This window comes from Ranitomeya variabilis, chromosome 1 (assembly GCF_051348905.1).
Source record: "Ranitomeya variabilis isolate aRanVar5 chromosome 1, aRanVar5.hap1, whole genome shotgun sequence".
Taxonomy (NCBI): domain Eukaryota; kingdom Metazoa; phylum Chordata; class Amphibia; order Anura; family Dendrobatidae; genus Ranitomeya; species Ranitomeya variabilis.
The window spans coordinates 945,068,144-945,087,715 of NC_135232.1; the positions used below are offsets into that span (position 1 = coordinate 945,068,144).

Sequence of the window (19,572 nt, forward strand, 5' to 3'; positions counted from 1 at the left end):
AAGCAGGAAGAAGATGCAGTGCAGACGCCGAGACCATCGCTGGAGCAGGGTGAGTATCGTCTTCAAGGAGGGAGGGTGGATGGGTGGGGGGCATCCGGGGGGGCCCCTGGAGCAGTGGGGGCCCTGCCAGCAGGTGTCAGTGCCTGGGCCCACCAGAGGATCCTCCGGTTCTCCGGTGGGCCAGTCCGACCCTGACTGCGCCTCTCACCATTCATTATCTACACACTGGAAAGCCCTGAGGATATACTTCACCTGTGGGAAGGTATACCATCTAGCTGCCATAACATCACCCCAGTGGACCCCTTACAGCAGCGTCGGTCACCCTGACCGAATACCACAGGTGGCGTCATGAACATTCCCCTTTAAAGACCTTTCCCCCATTTCTACACGGACGTCCCTGGGGCCACGGACCGGGTCAGCCACCGTGACATCCCCTCTTTGAGAACCGAAGGGCCTGGTACCGAGTTCCCCTAGCCCTTGGGGGCGCTCCATGCACATAGCCTGAGGATCTCATCTCGGTACCTAATGGCAGTCAGGCTACCTCTGGTGAGCACATGAAGGGCTGTGCGGTCCTCCAAAGAAATGCCACCCCACACCATTACTGACCCACTGCCAAACCGGTCATGCTGAAGGATGTTGCAGGCAGCAGATCTCTCTCCACGGCGTCTCGAGATTCTGTCATGTCTGTCACATGTGCTCAGTGTGAACCTGCTCTCATCTGTAAAGAGCACAGGGCGCCAGTGGCGAATTTGCCAATCCTGGTGTTCTGTGGCAAAAGCCAAGGCATTTTCCCAGGCTGAAGAGTTCATCTTAGTTCATGCTGCCAGGGGGAGCAGCTTTGGTAACGTCACCGCTAGTCACCGAAGCTCCGCTCCCTGCATTTCATTCATTCCCCAGTCGTTTACAGCCAGGAGTGGTCACATTAGCAGCGATCCCGATTGTAAAATGTAAATGTCCCCAGATATGGATTACTGCGTGGGACTTGACTGTACGGCGGACAGGTATGGGTATATTGTTGTTTTTTTATTTTGACTTTTTCCTGGAGATCAAGGGCTTTGCTTGGATTACCTGTAACAATAAAATAGTCAAAAGGTGTGTATTGTTTTATTTAATTAAAATTATTTTTACTTACTGTATGTGTGTTGTATTAACCCTTTAACAACTGTGGGATTAGTAATGGAAAGATGTCTTATTGACACCTCTCCATTACTAAGTCGGCTTAATGTCATCTTACAATAGGAAGGTGACATTAACCCCTCATTACCCCATATGCCAATGCTACACGGCAGTAGGAAGAAGCGGGCAAAGCTCCAGAATTGGCACATCTAATATGCGACTTTTCTAGGCAGCTGCGGGCTGCTGTTTTTAGGCTGGGCGGCCATATCTATGGCCTCTTACCATCCTGAGAATAGCAGCCCGCACCTGTGAGTTTTGCCGGGTTGGTTGTAAAATATAGGGGGGACCCCACATCGGGTTTTTCTTTCATTCCTTCTCCCGATCAGGGCAAAACGGATGACAGCCAGCTTCAGCACCACACACAGGGGACAGCGCTTACTGTAGAACTGTTTCTCGGCGGCCGTCCGTGTGGTCCTGATGCGGCACACAGCTGCCGCACGTGTGCCACACGGATGTACCACGTGAGCACAGGGACACATATCTCCGGTACCGTTTTTCCAGTACTGGAAATATCAGGACGTGTGAAACCGGCCTTAGTCTGTGTGCACACATTGCGGATTTTGATGCGTTTCCTCAGCGTTTTTGGATGTGCGGAATTGCATCAAATCTGCAGTGTAGTACAGTAACAATGATAGGCAATGGGAATTTGAGAATTGCTGTGCACATATTGGGGAAAAATCCACATGGATTAGCTGCGTTTTTTTTCGCAGCATGTCAATTTTTTTTTTTGCAGAAACACAGCGTTTCTGCACCCACTGACTATACATCGAGTAAGGAAAATCCGCACATCAACAAACGCATGACAATCCGCAAGAAAGCCGCATCAATTCCGCATTAAATCCGCAAGCATTTTGGCCTGAGTTTTCTGTAAAGAGATGCGTATTCTGTGCGGAAAATTCCGCAGGCCAATCCGTAACGTGTGCACATACCCTTAATAGTTGGTAGGGGATCAAATACTTATTTCTCACTGCAAAATGCAAATACATTTATCCAATTTATACAATGTGATTTTCTGGATCTTATTTTTTATATTTTATCTCTCAATGTTAAAATTAACCTACCCTTAAAATTATAGACTGTTCATGTCTGTCAGTGGGCAAACTTACAAAACCAGCAAGGGATCAAATAATTATTTCCTTCACTGTACATTCTGTGCTCACTCCTAGGCGCCAGCTTTTCTCTACCATTACATGGTTGTCTCCCTAATCTTTTGTATTAATAAATATTGTTTGTATTTTTTCATTAATTTGGACTTCCTTGATTGTTGTTTTTTACTATTTTCGTTTTTGTATAAGCCCATGAAGGCAGGTTCTTCTCTCCTCTGTACCCATCTGTCACTGTTAGTTTCTTCATTGTAATTTATATTTATATTTTGTATGTCGCTCATTTTCACATGTACAGCACCATGGAATCAATGGTGCTCTAAAAATAAATTAATTATAATAATAATAAATTTTTAAAAAAGTTGATACATGTAGTATTAGTATTCTACCACTAGGTGGCAGTGATGGCTCACTAATTAATTCTCGCTGTACTCTGTATGTAGTTTTCTATTCATGAATTGGTCCACTTTTATAGGGAATCTGTCACCAGGTTTTTGCTACTTAGGCCGGGTCACACATGCAACTGTAATGCGAGAAACTCGCGCTTCAATACCCATCACTGCCGCCGCCGGTTCGGACCGGAGCATTCAGCTGCATAGAAATACATGCAGCCGCACACTCTGGTCCCGAGTGCCGGTGGCAGTGCCAGGTATTGAGGCGACAGACTCGCTTGAGTTTCTCGCATTGCAGTTGCAAGTGGGACACCGGCCTTAATCTGAGAATAGCATGAAAAACACAAAAATTGAGCTTGACTTAAGTTGGTATACATGCAGCACATAAACGCATGTTCACATTGGCCATAAAACATAAAACCTACAAGAGAAAAAATGAGCAAAAACCCTGCAGTAAATAACTAAAAGGAAAAAAGTGCATCTAAATAACAGAGTTTATAGTAATACTGTTTTTGATCAAAAATAGCATAAAATCCATCCCACCACGACAAGGTGACTCTGATCGGGACGGTCCTACACTCTCTAATATTAAACCTTACCATGTGTCAATGTTGACCTCAGCGTGAATCAGGGCAGACAACAGGACTGGGCCCAACCAGTAGACACCAGTCTGGGGGGGCTTTATATAATGTGGGGCAGAGTCTCAGATTCCAGCGATGTATCACTGACTGTGCTATTTAGTGCAGTTATTTTAAAATCACTGTTTTATCAGCAGGAGATTATCACTAGAGGACTACTTGGCTTTCTGCCAAGTAATCCAGCCTTGCCCCCACCACTGATTGGCAGCTTTCTGCCTCTGCATAAAAAAACAGCTAAACAGTTCAGGGTTATACAGAGCTCAGCATTCAACAAAACTGGTAGATCCGCAGCAGATAAAACCGTTTTTAATCAAAACTGCCACAGCCAGTAAAGTAAGTGATAAATCGCTGGAATCAGGGTCTCTGCCCCTACAGCATGCCTTTCTCATATATGTGGTAGCAAAGACTTGGTGACAAATTCCCTTTAATAGTTTTTCTGTATTACATATTCATGCAATGTGCTCTACACGTTGTGTCGCTGCTATAGTCTACAGGTGGTTTTCTTGCATTTTTTACAGGCGAATGATTACTGATCTTACAGTCTATCTAACATCCAGGCAAGTGATTCCCTGGCAGAAACATGGATTTCAGAGACCGGGGCAGGACAAGTATTGTGCTCTGCTGAACCATGGACCCTTCCATTAGCATTCCCTGAGGTCCTCCCACCAGTCCAGTATGGGACCCCCTATTCCCCAAGAAGATTTATCGTATTATAAGGAAATACCAATGTCATTATACTTTTTGCTTTTCCATAAAATTAAGAAAAAAAACCCTACTAAACCCCCAAAAAACAATACTGGAAATGTTAGAGATGCTTCTTCACATGATAATACTTCCCTCCCACTTATTGTAGCTAAAGTCTCAAGTATATTTATTATTTAGGGTAAGTTCATGCTAGGCTTTTTTTATGCTTTTTATCCAAATTTCAGCTGCATTTTATAGTACCAGCTTGTTTTTTTTGTCATCAGTATTTTGTGCTTTCCATGGTGTTTTGCGCAATAGAGCGTCACTTCTTTCATGTTTCTTTCAGCGTTTTTCACCCATTGACATGAACGGGTGGTAAAAAAGAACTGAAAATCTGCAGCAAAAATGCAGGTATCTGGTTTTGCTGTGTTTTTAGTGCCAAAACCTGGTAGAATAGAACTTTTTTTTTGCACTAACCTTTATCGGCCTGCACAAGACACAAATCTAGCGTGCCTAAAACACAGCAAAAAAATGCAAGAAAACCCAAGTATTCTGCCACCGATATACGTGGATGAGATGTGTCTGAGGGATGTGATCACAAATCGCTATATAAACAATGGCGGACAGCGTTACTCACTAACTGTGCTCCTAGTCCTTATCAGCTGTGCGTGGTGATCCGGAAGGATGATGCAGTGATACATTCAACAGGTTTTATTTACAGTACCTTGGTGAGATGAGGACTGTAGGTTAGAGGTATTACAGGATCACCAGATAGAGATAGTAGAAGCTCCAGGTTAGAGGTAACAAGAGAATCCTTTCTCCAGCTCTGCAGCACATGTGAGATCTAAGATGGCACAGAGTACAAAACAGGAAAAGAAGGAAGAAGATAGGAGGAACTAAAGACAGAAAGGCATTGTGGGAAAGTTCCTTAAGGAATATTACAGTGTGATACAGCAATGGCCAGTAGATGGCAGCAAAGTATAACAAATACAATAAACGATAGAACTAGGTATATTACCATTACATAAATGTCCATGTATGGCTGAAAGTCTATCAGAATAAACTGAACAGCACACTCCCCGTCTGAAATCCTTGGATTTCACTATACCATAAGTCTCGAATTGGGAGTGTTAACCAGAAGTGCATGGAGGGATACCTCAACCTGTAAGATAAAAACAATGCATGCAATGCAACAATAACATATTGTATAACAAGATAGACAAATGTCTATAACGAGTTCCTGAAGTAATCCAACGGATAACCCATCTTCGGATTGGAGAAGCCGCGCTAGGCCAAACTGTCCCCAACCCATTTGTAATCCAAAGGTTGAAGTTCCTTAAAAGCGTTCTTACTGACTGGATGGATAATCAATCCTCAACTGGTATGAGTAAGATAATCTCTGATATAGGCCTAATGAAAGATTTGGGGTCACCTTGCTTAGTAACTGTCACTTCTACCTTACGTACCTTGCCATCATCACTTGGAAAGGTTTTAGATATAAGTCCCATAGGCCATGCGTTTCTTTCCTCCTTCTGGTCTTTCATGAGGATAATATCTCCTACTTGTAAATTTGGCTTTACTTGTTGCCATTTTCTTCGTTTTTGGAGAAGTGTCAGGTACTCCCTCTTCCATCTATTCCAGAAACAATCAGCCAGATGTTGCACATATTTCCACCGTCTCTGATATTTGTTACCGGACACAGAGTCTTCAGGCGGGTTAGGAACAGTTCCAAGTTTCTGGGTGAGGAGAGTTGCCGGAGTGAGAATTGTAGGAGATTCTGGATCCGTAGATATGGGTACAAGAGGTCTTGAGTTTACTATAGCAGAGACTTCTGCTAAGAAAGTGGTCAAGGTCTCGTGAGTGAGTCTTGAAAGATTTGAGTCATTCAGCATAGATTCCAGTATCCGACGAGTAATGCCTATCATTCTTTCCCATGATCCGCCCATATGGGAAGCATGAGGAGGATTGAAGACCCAGGAACAGCCATTGGTTGTCAAGAAGTTCTGGACTGGTGTTGAATTCAGTTGTAGTTCTCGACAGGCACCTACAAAGTTTGTTCCACAATCAGATCTTAGTTGTTTTACTGGTCCTCTGATGGAGAAGAATCGTCTTAGGGCATTAATGAAACTGGAGGAATCCATGGACTCTATCACTTCTATGTGTATTGCTCGTATACTCATGCACGTGAACAACACTGCCCAACGTTTACTTTCTGCATGCCCACCTCTGGTCCGACGTGCAGCGACTGCCCATGGGCCAAAAACGTCCAAGCCAACATAGGTAAATGGAAGCTCTGTGCTTGTCCTATCAGCAGGCAAATCAGACATCTGTTGTTGTTGCAGTTTTCCTCTTGTCTTACGACACGGAACACAATTATGAATTAAATGGGAAACTGGTCTCTTTGCTCCCACAATCCAGAAGCCTGCAGCTCTTAAGGCTCCTTCAGTGAAGTGTCTGCCTTGATGTTTGATTTTTTCATGGTAATGTCGTATTAGTAGAGTGGTGATATGATGATGACCAGGAACAATTAGAGGATTCTTTTCTTTCTCATCCAATTTAGCTTTGTTTAAACGACCACCAACTCTCAATAAACACCTCTCGTCTATTACTGGGTTTAGGTTGACAATGGGGCTGTTTTTAGGAACGTCTTGTTTTTTACGTATACAATCCAGTTCCTTGTGAAAAACATTCTGCTGCACATTGCGTATCACAATGAGTTCACTCAGAGCAATGTCTTCTGCAGAGAGAGGCTTATGGCAGATATGCCAACCGTGACAATCAGTGTTACTGTCCTTATTGCGATAGCATTGTACAATGTGCACTAACCTTGCAATGGCACGAACCAGTCTCGTCCATCTTGAGAAGCGATCAAAACGCCGACAGTCCAAGCCAACCTTCTCCTTGGATTTGGTGATGAAGGTGCTGACATCAGGACGGATCTCTGGGTCGACATCTGGATCCTGAAGGCTGAAGCGGTCTTCAACGTCAGTCTCTTCGCACTGTTCGTGAAGGAACTCTGGTCCTGTCAACCAAGAAGAGCTTGCGAAGGCACCAATAGACACTGGTCTAGTAGCAAGGTCCGCAGGGTTAAGATGGGATGGGACGTGCTGCCATTGCTGGGGTTTGGAGGATTTCCTGATTCTTTCCACTCGGTTACTGACATAGACGTAGAAGCGTTTCGTCTGGTTGTATATGTAGCCCAGAACTACCTTACTGTCTGTGTAGAATTTTGTGTCATCCACGTGAATAGCTAGTTCACTCTGTATGAAGTCTGCAATCTCTATGGCTAGTACAGCCCCGCAGAGCTCAAGTCTGGGTATGGTGTGCTCGGGTTTAGGAGCCAGTTTAGCCTTTCCAAACAGAAATCCAACATGGGCTTCATTATTAGAGTCTACAACCTTCAAGTAAGCGACAGCGGCAATAGCTTCAGTGGAGGCATCAGCGAATACATAAATCTCTTTCCTTTGACTCGTAGTTAGGGATGCCGGAGTGTAACAACGTGGTATGTGGATCTTATCCAAGGCGCAAAGAGATTCTCTCCACGACTTCCACCTTAGTTGTTTGCCCGCAGGGAGTGGTATATCCCAGTCCTTAATGCACTCTGAGAGTTGTCTCAGCAGGAGCTTGCCTTGTATAGTCAGGGGTGCGACAAACCCAAGTGGATCATATAGACTGTTCACCACTGACAGAACCCCACGCTTAGTAAATGGTTTTTCTGCACCATTAACCTGAAAGCTGAAGGAGTCCTTTAGCAAATTCCACCTCAGGCCTAGGCTTCTCTGTACTGGTGGATTGTCTGAGCCTAGGTTCAAGTCCCTAAATTCTGCGGCATGATCATTAGGGTGAAAGGCCTTCATGACAACAGCACTATTGGAGGCAATTTTATGCAATCTTAAATGAGCTTTAGAAAGCATACCTTGTGTCCGTTTGAGCAGATCTATGGCTTCCTCCGCTGTAGGCAGGGATTTAAGGCCGTCGTCCACGTAGAAGTCCTTTTCAACGAACTGTTGGGCATCCTTCCCGAACTCTGCGGCGCCATCGGAGGCGGTCCTACGTAGGCCATATGTAGCGACTGCAGGAGAGGGACTGTTTCCGAAAACGTGCACCTTCATGCGGTATTCGATCATTTCCTTGTTGGTGTCGTTGTCTCGGTGCCATAGAAAACGGAGATAATTTCTGTGATCTTGTTGCACGATGAAACAATGGAACATTTGTTCGATGTCAGCGGTAATGGCGACAGGTTCCTTTCTGAATCTCATGAGCACTCCCACCAGGTTATTAGTCAGGTTCGGACCAGTGAGGAGAATGTCATTCAGAGATACGCCGTCATGTTTGGCGCTAGAATCGAACACCACTCTGATTTGTTTCGGCTTTCTTGGATGATACACTCCAAAGGAAGGTAGATACCAGCATTCTTCATCAGCTTGCAATGGTGGAGCTGGCTCTGCGTGATCATTGCGAAATATCTTGTCCATAAAAGCTATGAAATGTTCCTTCATTTCAGGCTTGTTCTTTAATGTTCTCTGCAGTGAGATGAATCTGGATAAGGCCTGTTCTCTGTTGTTAGGAAGCCTGGTCCTTGAAGGGTAAGGGAGCAACCCAGCGGTCAGATTCATTTTTGAAGAATCCACTGTCCATGATTTTAAGAAACTCCTTGTCTTCTATGGATAAGGCGACTTTGTTATCATCTTTTGTTGTGTGAAACACTGTTCTCCCTAAGTCATCACCGTAGGGAGTGGGGATGATGTCAGGCTCCTGGATGCAATCAGAGAACCTTTCTTTCACTTCGTAGTGATGAAGGCATGGCTTAAAGTGAGTTGCGCGACCATTTTGGAGCACATACGTTTTACAGGCGTTGACTTCAGATGCCTTATGACTCCTATCCAGACATACATCGCCCACGATTACCCAGCCTAGGTCGAGTCTTTGGGCGTATGGAGCATCATCTGGGCCGTTGCATTGTTGACGCACCTTGTGGACCTTCAGAATGTCCCTTCCGAGTAGGATTAGAATATCAGCATTCTTGTCCAGAGGAGGAATTTCATTAGTCAGGTGCCTCAAGTGGCGATGATGAAGTGCGGCTTCCGGAGTGGGAATCTCCTCCCTGTTATCAGGTATCTGGTCACATTCAATTATGGTTGGCAAGGGTATATGCACGTTTCCCTTGATTGAAGAGACTATGTACCCAGAGGCTCTCCTGCCAGAAGTCTCAATACGACCAGAGCAGGTGTTGAGGGTGTATGGAGTCGTTTGTCCCTTTATGTTGAAGATCTCAAAGAATTTGGGCCTTGCTAGAGATCGGTTACTTTGCTCATCTATTATGGCATACATTTTAGAGGCCTTGTTGGGTTGTCCTTCTGGATAGACCTTAACCAGACATACCTTGGCACAGCATTTAGGAACGATCCCTTCTCCACATACCTCAGTACATGAGGAGGAAACAGCAGTTGCAGTTGGGTCAGGGACTTGTGGCTCCCTGCCATGCTTTTGAGCAGGGTCGGATGCTGCAGAAGGTTGTGAGTTGTGTGGAGCTGGCGTGGGATGCATGGCTGTGACGTGTTTATCACTGCTGCATTCAGTGCACTTAATGGCGGCCTTACAGTCCTTAGCGAGGTGGTCTGAGGAGGTGCAACACTTATAACATATCCCTAGCTCCTTGAGGGTGTCTTTACGCTCCTGCAGAGTTCTTGCTCTGAATCCACGGCATTCTTTGAGTGGGTGAGGCCTTTTGTGGATAGGGCACATACGGTTACTGTCCATGACTTTAGGAGCAACATTATTTGTTTTAGTGAAGGCAGGTGTAGTAAGTGGAACGTCAGTCTTTCTCACAGATACTGTGTTCCTTGAATCTCTACGTTTGGCAATGTTATCATACCTTGTAGATGATGATGATGCTGGTGAAGTAGGCTCAGTGAAGTCGAAGCTGGGATCATTCTTCTTCCGAGCTTGGTCACTGATGAACCTGGAAAAATATGAAAAGGGGGGAAAGGACACATCATACTGCCTTTTATACCGTGAGCCGTGGTCTGCCCATTTATCCTGCATGCCGTGTGGCAACTTGGACACTATTGGATTAACGCCATGAGCAGTATCTAGGTAGCTCAGTCCTGAAAGACGTGGGTCTAATTTTGCCAATTCTATTTCCTTTAGCAGGTCGCTCAAATCTTGAAGTTTTCTATTGTCCTTGTTAGTTATCTTTGGGAAGGTTTGCAGTCTTTTAAATAAGGAACTTTCTATTGCTTCTGAGCTGCCATAGGTTTGTTCCAGTCTCTCCCAGGCTGCAATAAGACCTGCATCTGAATAGTCCACATGAACTGCCCTTATTGTCTTTATGCGCTCTGCTGATTCAGGGCCTAACCAGTTAACAAGCAAATCCAGTTGTTCCTTGCTGGTGAGATTAAGGTCTTGGATCACTGCTTGGAAGGTGGATTTCCAGGCTCTATAATTCTCAGCACGATCATCAAACTTTGAGAGACTAATGTTTATTAACTCCCGGCGAATCATGTATCTGGCGAAGTCAGACATGTCCGATCTCCCGGTCATTGTTGCAGGATGAACTTGTGGTATCCGTAGGGAATGTAAGTTCTCTGGCTTATATGACTGCGACAAATCAGGACGAAATGACGCGGCATAAGGGTTAAACTGCGGTTTAGTCTCTAAAGGTTCTGTTGGCTGTTGCCTAAATTGTGGGTTAGTGCTGGAAGTTACCTTGTCGGCAGTAGATGGCGACATTTCTTTACTTGCGGGCACATCCGTGTTAGAAACTGGAGGTGGCGCTGGTGCAGATGTTGAATGTCTTAGCACGTAGTCAGTAGTGCGATCAGCTGCGTCCTCCATTTCTTCTGGAATAAGACAGTCCGAATTATCATCTTGTCCCAGTGCTTGTTCAAGGACCTTCAGTTTAGCAAGGGCTGTTGCTTCTTCCCTTTCTGCTTGGAGTATTTTTAATTTCCTTTGAGCTTCCAGTTTGTTTCTTTGAGCTTCCATCTCATTTCTTTGAGCTTCCATCTCATTTCTTTGAGCTTCTACTTCCACTTCAGCCTCCCTCTTAGCAAAGGAGCTTTTTACTCTAGCTTCTCCTGCAGCTGCACGGATCTCCAGTAGCTTGTTGGACAATGTTGACTTCCTGGAGTGAGATGATCTGGAAGACCGAGCTGTGATTTTGGTCGATGTTGTGCGATGTGACCTAACCTCTTGGAGGTGAGCGATGCGGAGTTCTGCTTTATCCTGAGCATCTCGGACTAATGAGGTCTTTTCTTGGAGAAGAGTTTCCCTTTCAGTTAGTTCTGCTGGGGCATCTTCCATGTCACAGTTACTCAGGAATGTGATGTACTTTACAGACAGTCTCTGGTAGAGATCATAGGCGGCAGATAAACTCTTCAATGTGGCGGTTAAACCTGCGGCGTCACTGTGATAGCGTGGAAGAGCTGCTAAATAGTGATCAACTCTGCCCCATAAATGTTCTAGGTTATCATGGAACTCGTCTCTAGTAGTCTCAAAGTTCTCTCTGGCCTTTTGTGTCGGCTTGGTTACACGTCTGGGTCGTACGTCCTGCTCTGCAGTAAGTGTGGACTCTGCTCCTGCAGCATCTATGGTGTGGGGAACCTGATGTGCTTCACTTGCAGATGGGTCCACGGTGCCCTTTGTGGACATGTTTTAGCTAAGATGGTGGACGGTTAAGACTTGCTAGCAGACAATGCATATGCACACAGACACTGTAGACTTAGGTCTCTTGTTACTATTCTGCCACCGATATACGTGGATGAGATGTGTCTGAGGGATGTGATCACAAATCGCTATATAAACAATGGCGGACAGCGTTACTCACTAACTGTGCTCCTAGTCCTTATCAGCTGTGCGTGGTGATCCGGAAGGATGATGCAGTGATACATTCAACAGGTTTTATTTACAGTACCTTGGTGAGATGAGGACTGTAGGTTAGAGGTATTACAGGATCACCAGATAGAGATAGTAGAAGCTCCAGGTTAGAGGTAACAAGAGAATCCTTTCTCCAGCTCTGCAGCACATGTGAGATCTAAGATGGCACAGAGTACAAAACAGGAAAAGAAGGAAGAAGATAGGAGGAACTAAAGACAGAAAGGCATTGTGGGAAAGTTCCTTAAGGAATATTACAGTGTGATACAGCAATGGCCAGTAGATGGCAGCAAAGTATAACAAATACAATAAACGATAGAACTAGGTATATTACCATTACATAAATGTCCATGTATGGCTGAAAGTCTATCAGAATAAACTGAACAGCACACCAAGCAAAACCTGATTTTTTCTCAACTTCTTTCCTGCCAAGACATCAGGTCTTGCTGCAGAAAGAAACGTGTAGTGTGAACTTACCCTAACACAGCATTGTGAGGCTAGGGCTCCAAAGATGGCTGGAGGTTTGCCTTCCAAAATACCACCAATTACAGGTGCTTCTCACAAAATTAGAATATCATCAAATAGTTAATTTATTTCAGTTCTTCACTACAAAAAGTGAAGCTCATATACAGAGTCATTACAGAGTGATCTATTTCACGTGTTTATTTCTGTTAATGTTGATGATTATGGCTTACAGACAATGAAAACCCAAAAGTCATTATCTCAGTAAATTAGAATACTTTATAACACCAGCTTGAAAAATTAATTTAACATCCAAAATGTCCTACTGAAATGTATGTTCAGTACACGCCCTGAATACTTGGTCAGGGCTCCTATTGCATCTATTACTGCATCAATGCGGAGTCGCATGGGGGCGATCAGCCTGTGGCACTGCTGACCCCCCGCCAACACACACTGTGACAAGAAATGTTTTTTTATTAAAAACATCATCCCGCTCTGGATATTCTGACCTAAAATTACCCCTCTTTCCCACTAAAAACCCTTCATCCTCCGCCCCCTTCTTCCACCCCACCATTGACCACCCTGTAAACCCTTAAGCATTTCAAACTGAACCTCTCATCCAGTCCCAGTCATGAGGGGCTTTCTTCTCATTTTCATTTGTCTCCAGCCCCTTAATTTATTTCTCTATGGGACTGCTCTGTACTCACATGTATTTATTATGTATTTAGTAGGGCTCAAGGGAGTTATTGTGATCGCTATACATCAAATCTGTAGATGTGTTTACAATTCAGACTTTTTTTTTAGGGGGGTAACTTTAAAATACAGTAATGATAAAATATTGATAATGGTCCTGCCTAGTGAGAAGTTTATTTTACAGACTTATGGAGAAAGGCACAAAGCCGGGCATTAAAGGGTTAATTCTTTGGAACACTGAGGGACTTTCTAGCCAATGAACAATGAGCAATAAACATCTGTGGTAACTACGGCAACTGTGCTGATGTCATAAACACATACATCTATGATACAGGAGAAGATTCCAGAACCACCAGTCATTCAGCCGTATGAGGAGCTGAACTTGATGTGTCTGGAGACCTGGAGCTTCATCACTCCACAATGGGAGGAAGGGGACACCGCCTAGCCAGCCAGATCAGCCATACCGCCTAGCCAGCCAGATCAGCCATACCGCCTAGCCAGCCAGATCAGCCATACCGCCTAGCCAGCCAGATCAGCCACACCGCCTAGCCAGCCAGATCAGCCATACCGCCTAGCCAGCCAGATCAAACTAACCCTAGCGATCAATGGGGTGACAGATGTTGCAGCCAGATCTCCCTCACATCCGGTACTCGCCGCCTTCACCTTTATGTGTATGGCCTGGAGAAGTCGCATTAGGCTTCTCCATACCAAATATGACACAATGTACAAATTCTGGTACAATTTGCTGTTATGTGTCGGCATTAACCTTCTAAGCCCAAGGGAAGGGCAGTCCTCCAGCCATCGTTCCCTAGAGGTTTCCACCATGGGGTTTTTCCTCTCCTGAGTGCTGAAGGACGATTCTTCGTGAGTCGGAGGTTGTGCCATTTTCAGTGTCTCTTTCATAGTAATTGGCTGATTCTAAATTTGAGACACTAAAAAAAATAATAATAATGAGATTTGGAATAAAATTTGGTTAATTTATCATCCAATAAAAGTGTTTTGTGTGTTTCTTTCACAATCTTGGGTTGGGGAGATTTTCTTGGGAATCAGGATCCAGCATCTATGACCAAGCCATGAAGCCAGAAATGGAGTCGGAGCAATTTTAACCCTGTGCTGGAAGACAAGACGGAGCAGAGATGACAATGTGTTACTGCACAATTAGCACAAGTTCTCACTCTTCCTTGCATTCAGATAATGGGGGTGATTAAGGGCCGGACTGGGACTAAAAAGCAGCCCTGGCACACACAATTCACTAGCCCACATACAATAAGTGTCCTCAACCCGAATAATAGAACACTGACAGGTCGTGCAGAATTTTGCTTTACTTGTTACACCCCTTGCTTAAATATGTTGGATAATCACTTGTCCACTAGTCAGACAACCCTTTCTCAATCCAAATGTTTTCCCCTGTTAAATTAATAAAATATTTACTCACCTCCGTTTCTGGCGCCGTTCCAGCGGTGTCGGCATCCCTGTAACAAATCAGCGCTGGCTTCACTCTACCCTCCTTCGGACATATCACATACATCTGGAGGAAGAGAGAGCAGCAGCACACCTACAGTTAGGTCCATATATATTTGGACAGAGACAACATTTTTCTAATTTTGGTTATAGACATTACCACAATGAATTTTAAACAAAACAATTCAGATGCAGTTGAAGTTCAGACTTTCTGATTTCATTTGAGAGTATCCACATTAAAATTGGATGAAGGGTTTAGAAGTTTCAGCTCCTTAACATGTGCCACCCTGTATGGACCTAACTGTATGTGTCACAGGCTGAGTACAGACAGTTATTCACTGACCGGCCGCCGGTGTCCTGTCCTGAACTTACAGCCTCATACTGTATATGCTTATGAGGTTGTTAATTTGGGGTCAAAATAACTGTGGCCAGTTTGTGAATGACGGTCTGTACTCGGACTGCGACACAAATGTGTGAATTGCAACTTTAATTGAATAAATTGTCTCTATTCTATTAACAGTCTGGCAGTGTACCATTATCTCTCACAATATCAGACTGTACCAAAACATCCCTGGGAGAAGGGGAATAGCGACGCCCAGTTGTCAGTTAGGTTTATGCTACACTTTTTGTAGTGCTGCATTCTGGTTTTAACCATTGAGCGGCAGTTGAAGTTTTTCACACTATTAACCTGCAGATATGGGGTTAATCTGCAGGTTAATAGCAATCTAAAGCTGTGCAGCCGACAGTCCGGCTACCAGGTGGAAATGACCTTTATTCCTCCTGGCGGCCTCCGGCTTTCAGTCATAGAGTGCGGCTGCAGCAGCTTCAGTCATCGCTGAGTACATAGTGAGCTGCGGCTGTAACCGTGCTCCGGCACTGACAGATGGCTGACAGATGTGTATGTATATAAACGTCAGTAAGACACACACACACATATACAGTATATGTACAGTACAGACCACAAGTTTGGACCTTCTCATTTAAGGATTTTTCAGTATTTTCATAACTATTAAATTTGTACATTCACACTGAAGGCATCAAAACTATGAATTAACACATGTGGAATTATATACTTAACAAAAAAGTGTGAAACAACTGAAATTATGTCTTATATTCTAGGTTCTTCAAAGTAGCCACCTTTTGCTTTCATGACTGCTTTGCACACTTTCGGCATTCTCTTGATGAGCTTCAAGAGATAGTCTAATCCTACCAAACCCGACAGGATATAAGACATGGTTTACATACAGTAAACCATTTCATATTCGTTATATTTTTACATATTCATCACTAATAATGTTAGTAGTTTGTGTGTGCAAAATGTGGGAGCGCTAGGTTTTAAAATAAAGGGTTAAAAAACTGGCGTGGGCTCCTGCGCAATTTTCTCCACCAGAGTGGGAAAGCCAGTGACTGAGGGCAGATATTAATAGCCTAGAGAGGGTCCATGGTTATTGGTTATTGTAAGGTGACATTAAGCCTGGTTAATAATGGAGAGTAGTGTTGAGCGATACCGTCCGATACTTGAAAGTATCGGTATCGGAAAGTATCGGCCGATACCGGCAAAGTATCGGATCCAATCCGATACCGATACCCGATACCAATACAAGTCAATGGGACTCAAGTATCGGACGGTATTCCTGATGGTTCCCAGGGTCTGAAGGAGAGGAAACTCTCCTTCAGGCCCTGGGAACCATATTAATGTGTAAAATAAAGAATTAAAATAAAAAATATTGCTATACTCACCTCTCCGACGCAGCCTGGACCTCAGCGAGGGAACCGGCAGCGTTGTTTGCTTAAAATTCGCGCTTTTCTTTCCTTACGTGAAGTCCCGGCTTGTGATTGGTCGCGTGCCGCCCATGTGACCGCAACGCAACCAATCACAGCAAGCCGTGACGTAATTTCAGGTCATTCAGTATTTTAAAATTACGCTCCGGCTTTGTGATTGGTTGCGTCGCAGTCACATGGGCGACGCAACCAATCACAGCAAGCCGTGACGTAATTTCAGGTCCTTAAGGATTTTAAAATTACGTCCCGGCTTTGTGATTGGTTGCGTCGCAGTCACATGGGCGACGCAACCAATCACAAGCCGTGACATCACGGGAGGCTGGACACGCGCGCATTTTAAAATGCGCGCGAGTCCAGCCTCCCGTGACGTCCCGGCTTGTGATTGGTTGCGTCGCTGTCAACCAATCACAAGCCGGGAGGCTGGACACGCGCGCATTTTAAAATGCGCGCGAGTCCAGCCTCCCGTGACGTCCCAGCTTGTGATTGGTTGCGTCGCTGTCAACCAATCACAAGCCGGGAAGCCATTTTAAAATGCGCGCGTGTCCAGCCTCCCGGCTTATGATTGGTTGACCGCGACGCAACCAATCACAAGCCTGGACGTCACGGGAGGCTGGACTCGCGCGCATTTTAAAATGCGCGCGTGTCCAGCCTCCCGTGACGTCACGGCTTGTGATTGGTTGCGTCGCCCATGTGACTGCGACGCAACCAATCACAAAGCCGGGACGTAATTTTAAAATCCTTAAGGACCTGAAATTACGTCACGGCTTGCTGTGATTGGTTGCGTCGCCCATGTGACTGCGACGCAACCAATCATAAAGCCGGAGCGTAATTTTAAAATACTGAATGACCTGAAATTACGTCACGGCTTGCTGTGATTGGTTGCGTTGCGGTCACATGGGCGGCACGCGACCAATCACAAGCCGGGACCTCACGTAAGGAAAGAAAAGCGCGAATTTTAAACAAAGAACGCTGCCGCTTCCCTCGGTAAGGTGCAGGCTGCGTCGGAGAGGTGAGTATAGCAATATTTTTTATTTTAATTCTCTCTTTTACACATTTTTACATTAATGTTGTTTCGATACCGATACCCGATACCACAAAAGTATCGGATCTCGGTATCGGAATTCCGATACAGCAAATATCGGCCGATACTTGCGGTATCGGAATGCTCAACACTAATGGAGAGGAGTCAATAAGACACCTATCCATTATTAATCCAATTATTTTAATGAAAGAAAGACACAGGGTTTTATTATCTTTATTGCACGCTCAATCCACCTGAAGACCCTCGATCTCCTGTAAAAAAAATTCCAAAATAAAAAAGCAACAATATCCCATACCTGTCCGCTGCACAGTCAAGTCCCACGCTGTAAATCCATCTGAATGGGGTTAAATGCATTTACAACCAGGAGCGCTGCTAATGTAGCCGCTCCTGGCTGAAAAAGAATGGGGAATGAATGAAATGAAGGTAATGTAGCTTCGGTGACTAGCGGTGCCGTCACCGAAGCTGCGCCCCCTGGTGGCATAAACTCATTTGAACTGTAGCGTGAGAAAATATTCAGAAAAGTTCCCACGCTACAGTCCATATGAGGATATGCCACCGGGGGCGCAGCTTCGGTGACGGCACCGCTAGTCACCGAAGATACATTACCTTCACTTCATTCATTCCCCAGTCTTTTTCAGCTGGGAGCGGCTACTCAGGCCAAAATGCAGAGCGCAGACCAACTCATCACAGCTGCTGCTCTCTGCATTGGCAGCAATCAAGAGACTAAGCAGGCTTGGGCTAAGGTTAGGGTTAAAGATACATTTAGGGTTAGAGCTAGGAGAGGGTTAGCTTTAGTGATTGGTAATAAAATAGATAAAAGAAACCACACAAAAAATGAAAAAAAAAAAAAAGTAAACAAAATGGAAATGTATAACTTTTTTTCTTAATTTTATGGAAAGGGAAAAGTATGACATTGTTTTTATCTTAAAATACAATAAATGTGCTTGGGGAATAGGGGGTCCCATACTGGACTGGTGGGAGGACCTCAGGGAATGCTAATGGAAGGGTCCATGGTTCAGCAGAGCACAATACTTGTCCTGACCCGGGCTCTGAAATCCATGTTTCTGCCAGGTAATCACTTGCCTGGACGTTAGATAGACTGTAAGATCAGTAATCATTGGCCTGTAAAAATGCAAGAAAACCACCTGTAGACTATAGCAGTGACACAACGTGTAGAGCACATTGCATGAATATGTAATACAGAAAAACTATTAAAGGGAATTTGTCACCAAGTCTTTGCTACCACATATAAGAACAGCATGCTGCAGGGGCAGAGACCCTGACTCCAGCAATTTATTACTTACTTTATTGGCTGTGCCAGTTTTGAATAAAAACTTTTATCTGCTGCGGATCTACCAGTTTTGTTGAATGCTGAGCTCTGTATAACCCTGAACTGTTTAGCAGTTTTATGTGTACACTGTGCAGAGGCAGAAAGCTGCCAATCAGTGGTGGGGGCAAGGCTGGATTACTTGGCAGAAAGCTAAGTAGTCCTCTAGTGACAATCTCCTGCTGATAAAACAGTGATTTTAAAATAACTGCACTAAATAGCACAGTCAGTGATACATCGCTGGAATCTGAGACTCTGCCCCACATTATATAAAGCCCCCCCAGACTGGTGTCTACTGGTTGGGCCCAGTCCTGTTGTCTGCCCTTATTCACACTGAGGTCAACATTGACACATGGTAAGGTTTAATATTAGACAGTGTAGGACCGTCCCGATCAGAGTCACCTTGTCTTGGTGCGATGGATTCTCTGCTATTTTTGATCAAAAACAGTATTACTTAAAACTCTGTTATTTAGATGCACTTTTTTCTTTTTACTTATTTACAGCAGGGTTTTTGCTCATTTTTTCTCTTGTAGGTTCTATGCTTTATGGCCAATGTCAGGGTCGGACTAGGGCACCGGTACAGCGGAGGATCCTCCGGAGGGCCCCAGCCCCTGCCTCCTTCATTTGTCCCTGCCCTGCATGCCAGTAGTATACACCGAGCCGTGCCCACTTTGTCCTATAGCCAGCACGGGCGCACAAGCTGTATGGAACAAATGATGTGAAGTGCAGCCACGCGGCAGCTCCTTCACATCACCTGCTGCTGCCGACTTCTATTGATCTGCTAAGAGCCGGCCCGTGCGCAGTGTGCGTGTGTGCCGGTGCCGCCCTCACTTCAGCCGGCACAGTCAGAGACACCGCTGTGTGAGGCAGAGAGGAGACACACGCACACAGCAGCTCACCCACCACACTCACCTGTTTCTGGCACTGCGTCTCCGGC

The 19,572-nt window shown here is 44.9% G+C and overlaps 1 protein-coding gene across 1 annotated transcript in view; it reads right to left on the bottom strand.

Annotated features, from left to right (window-relative positions):
- Window positions 1-19,572, bottom strand: part of CLGN (calmegin) — a 165,673-nt gene extending 146,101 nt beyond the window's left edge. The window contains exon 1 of the mRNA XM_077279222.1: window positions 19,548-19,572. The gene's annotated coding sequence lies outside the window, so the exon portion shown is untranslated. The remainder of the gene's footprint in view (window positions 1-19,547) is intronic.